This window comes from Solanum stenotomum, chromosome 7, assembly GCF_019186545.1.
Source record: "Solanum stenotomum isolate F172 chromosome 7, ASM1918654v1, whole genome shotgun sequence".
In the NCBI taxonomy this organism is placed as follows: Eukaryota; Viridiplantae; Streptophyta; class Magnoliopsida; order Solanales; family Solanaceae; genus Solanum; species Solanum stenotomum.
Window position 1 is genome coordinate 46,207,406 of NC_064288.1, and position 4,787 is coordinate 46,212,192.

At 31.6% G+C, this 4,787-nt stretch overlaps 1 pseudogene; it reads right to left on the reverse strand.

Annotated features, from left to right (window-relative positions):
• Positions 1 to 483: 483 nt before the first annotated feature.
• LOC125869954 (wall-associated receptor kinase 5-like) lies at positions 484 to 3,977 on the reverse strand (annotated as a pseudogene).
• Between the last annotated feature and the right edge of the window lie 810 nt (positions 3,978 to 4,787).

Here is a 4,787-nt window from a genome sequence, read left to right on the forward strand (position 1 = left end):
AATTAACATGCATGATCGATCACCTACCTCCAGGAGGAAAGGGTAAAGTTACATGACTCGTGTTATACTATCAACATGTATATATATTGTGTTCACTATATTCGTATCCAAATCTCAATGGCTGAGTGCCATGCAATAAAGACTTTATCTCCCTTGAATGTCGGTCGATCAGCTCATGAGTGTTTCAATTTCGATCCACCTTCAAATTCTGCTGCAACTTCCTTCATTGTAGGTCGATCATCCCCTTTAACATTTAAAAGAATGTTAATGACTTAATATCTCTATGAATGATAGGAGGGTAGGTAATCTGCTGAGTGCAAGTAGGAAAGTACTCCTGCAGCAAATCCAAAGAAAGAGTAGAGGCTTTACTTTATCATGTAAGTGTTCAGAAAGTGTTCCATTGCTAATGAATTCATTTCATTTATGAATTGTTCAATCTGATTGCGATCAATTACCTTAGATTTTTTGATAGCAACGATGCAACTATCTTTCAGATACACTTCCATAACCTCCTTGACCAACAACTCTATCTTTGTCAAAGTCATTAGTTGCCTTTTCTAGCTCTTCCGCTGTGAAAATCTTTACTGTGTTAGTATTACTTGATCCAGCTCTTCCCCTTGTAGAACTAATCCACCATTTTCTTGGAAAACACATTAACATCTTTCTCCTTTGGAATGCAGTGTATGACCAGCCAAAAACAATAATAACCATAAAAGCAAACCCTATAATAAAAATATATAAACATTGATCATAACAGTTTGCCCATTTTGAAATCTGTTATTGTTTAAGCCATTCGTTGGCCATTGTACTGTGACTATTTAATTTAGGTAAAAAAGGGTAATTTTAAAGTTAAATTGTTTCTGAGCATAGAAAGATGATATTCTTTTTTATATGGACGAGTTACACGGTTTTGCAAGAAATAATTAAACAAGTAGTAGTATTTTGAAAGAAGTTAAGAGAGGTACCTATAAGAAGATCAATATTATGAGTTATTCCGTGAGATTGTCAGGATTTCATACAGTACCATTACCATTAAAATATGGAAGCTAAGGCAGGTGCATGTATAGTGCCCTTGTGTATTCTGGCAAATGGAATCTTTGGCACATCTATAATCAGCTTTTTGAAAGTCATGAATTTAACTAATTTTCAAAGTTAAATTAGATTACATTAATTTGACATTTAAAAAAAAAAATTAAATATTAAAAAACTATACAAAAAGTAATATAAATTACAACTTTTTGCATATCAATATGATGAAAAAATACATCGTAAACTATTAGTCAAAATTCTTATAATTTGACTCTATAAAAAGAACTATAACAATTAAAAATGGACGAATGAAATATTTGTTGTTCTAAATCGAGAACTTTGTGGAATGAGGGACTATTTTGTATTTTTTAAGACTTTGGGACTTTAGAATTTGATTATACCGACTATCTTGTACTCCTCCGTCCAACAATATAGTTGTCCACTGTATATTGATTTGATACACACTTTTTTTTTCAAAAAAAATAAGGGTAATAGTAATATATTATCCTTTAAATATGTTAAATCCAATGTTTGAAAAATATATTAGATACTTTGTATGTCCCTAATTACTTGTCCACTTTTGAATTGACACACCTATTAAGAAAACAATTAATGACATAATGAGTTTACCATTTTACCCCTATTAATTACGAAGTGGATGAAAAGTTCTACATTTTTCAAAGTAATTAATCATTTAATTGAGGGTATAATAGGTAAAAAATTTTTGTCCTTTCTTGATTTGTCAAAATGGACAAGTAATTAGGGATAACTATAAAAGGAAAAGTGGACAAGTAAATAGGGACGGAGGGAGTGTTGACTAGTATTTAATTATATAATACTCCCTCCGTCCCATTTTATGTGGCACCATTTCCTTTTTGGTCAGTTTAAAAAAGAATGTCACATTTCCTTATATGGTAAGTATTTAAAGGTACAATTCCTCTTTTACCCTTGTTGGTCCCACTTAATCTTAAAATAATACTCCAATACATTTATGAGGAGAGAGAAAAGTGAGTCTACTTTTTAAAGGGCAATTTGGTAAACATTTCAAACTCTTCATTTATTTCTTAAACTCCATGCCCGGTCAAATGTTGCCACATAAAATGGGACGGAGAGAGTAATAAGGGCAAAATAGTTATAAAAGGGTAAATTATCTCTTAATTTTTCAAACTGCACAAATATTGTTAGACAATCATTTTTAGTATAGTAAATAAGTAAATATGAACGGAGGGAGTATTATTACGAATAAGGTGCCAGGGTTGACAACTTCTTAAATAATGACTTCATTAAGACCTGTGACTATTTTGCCAATTGAACTTTGAAAATAGCATTTTAGCCAAGTCACTCTACCCTCTTAAGATGTGATGGTTGGGTTNGGGGGCCAAGTTCAAAAGATAATTAAGACTACTAATAGTTTAGGATCGATGTGATCAAAAATCGACAAATTTAGGGGAAGTAAACTGGAGTAATATGAGAGTGATCACATATACATACCTTGGCAACCATCTTTCAGATATGGATTCCCATCATATCCTTGCATGCAAGAACATCGATAACTAATTGAATTATCAAGACAATCACTATTGTTACTCTTACATACATATGTAGTCGAGTTTCTCTTAGCTATTTCACATGTTTCTTCACCAATTACCCAATCTAGCACAAGAGGAAGCTCCTCCATATTCTGCAAACTTCTTAGATAATTCTTAGAATAACTAAAATTAGCTTCTTCAACTACAAAACCATAGCTACAACGTAACTAGGGTTATCTTTCACATAAGTATGATTATAATAGCTCCTTAGTGTTATAGTAACATTCCATGCCCCATTAGGGATGGATGTCATGCAACAACCAACACCAGAACATGTATCATCATCAATACTATTGCACATGGACATGCATCATCCTGTTATGTAGGAATAATAATCCTCGATTTTACTACTTTGAAACTTGGAATAATAACCCTGAACTATAAAATATGTGTCACAGCCAATTGCGATGAACTTATTCGTGGTGTCATTCACAGAAAACGACAGTGGTAATGCTATCCATGGTGTGTTATTCTCCGTGTTTATCCCGGACTTGTAACAATCTCTCGATATAAATTGTAAGATTGTTAGTTGCCCAGCGAGAGATATGCGTGTGATTTGAATAGTTGTGTCACCGAGATAAAGCTGAGGAGGTTGAAAAGGGTAGTTACAAGAGAAGAAGAAGATTGATTTGAACAAACAGAAAAATAAATTTAATAAGAAGAATAATGTCTTATGCGCTTTATGCAAATTTTTCTAGGTATTTTTGGTATTAATTATCTATTTATCGATTTATTATAAACTCTTATCTGTTAATGCAGTAACACATAAACTCTATAAATTTATCTATTCTTCTATTGATTGCAGGGTTGGATAAATGAGACTTTTCCTCATCTTGAAAAGTATGCCGAAAAGTCTTTAGATTCTCCTTTGCACATTCCTCGTTTACTTAGATGGAACGACAACATAACAAAAGACACATAACGGAAGGCAACACATTCCTCGTTTACTTAGATGGAGCAATAACTTTTTTGCATTAGATGTTTTAGATGCTTGAGACATTGTAGTTATTTAAAATTGAATAAAAATGAAGTCAATAAAATGAGGGAGTTAAAACAAAGATTACCTTCTTTTTTATATAAAAAGAATGTCAGAAAGTCTTAAGGTTCTTCTTTGCGCATTCATCATTTATTTAGATAGAACGACAACACAACAAAAGACAACTCATTTATGGTTTACTTAAATGGAACAATAATTATTTTGCGTTGGATATTTGAGGTGCTTGAGACATTGTAGTTATTTTAAATTGAATATAAAATGAAGTCAATAAAATGAGGGGAGTTAAAACAAAGATTGCCTTCTTTTTTATATAAAAAAAAGTCAGATATTACAAAGTAATTTGAGTTGTACTTTACTACCATTGCAAAAAGTGAATATTTAAATTTTGTTAGTATTGTGCATCAATAAATATAATCAATTATTTCTCATGTGGCTGGTAGATGATGAATTGTATAGATTGACACTTCATCATTTATAAGGTATATGCAGGTTGAGGCAATGGTAAAAAAAAATAGTATATAAAAAAAGTACTAGATAAATTAGATTATATTGAGGACCATCAACTGAATTCAATATAAATTTTAAACTTCACGCTTTATCTATAGTATATTGTATGAGTTTACTGTTTATAGCTCTTACTAGCTAGCATATTATCAAAAAAGGAAATAACTAATTAATAAAAAAAAGTCATTGAAATTTTACATAGCTAAATGTGCTTAAACAAATCATATGATCATATAAGAGTCCACGTAAATTGGGAGCGATGATCAAAGATGTGTGAGGATGGATAGTGGTTATACAATGAACATCCTCAAAATAATGTATACTAAAGTACAAGTATGTTTTGTGAGCAAGGACTCAAGCAAGGTGATCCTCTCTCTCCATCTCTTTTTATTATTGGTGCTGAGGTACTAACAAGATTGCTTAATAATCTTATGCATAGTGATCACTTCCTGCCTTTCCCCATGTCTAACAGGGGTCCAATTATTAATCATCTTTCTTATGCAGATGACATAGTTATTTTTACCAGTGGTAACAGTAAGTCTGTCAAAATGATCATGAAGCAAATTCATATGTATGAAAGGAGCTCTGGCCAAAGAATGAATAAAAAGAAATGTTTTTTCCTTACTGCTCCTGGTACTGGCCCTAGTAGGATTAACAAGATTAGAGAT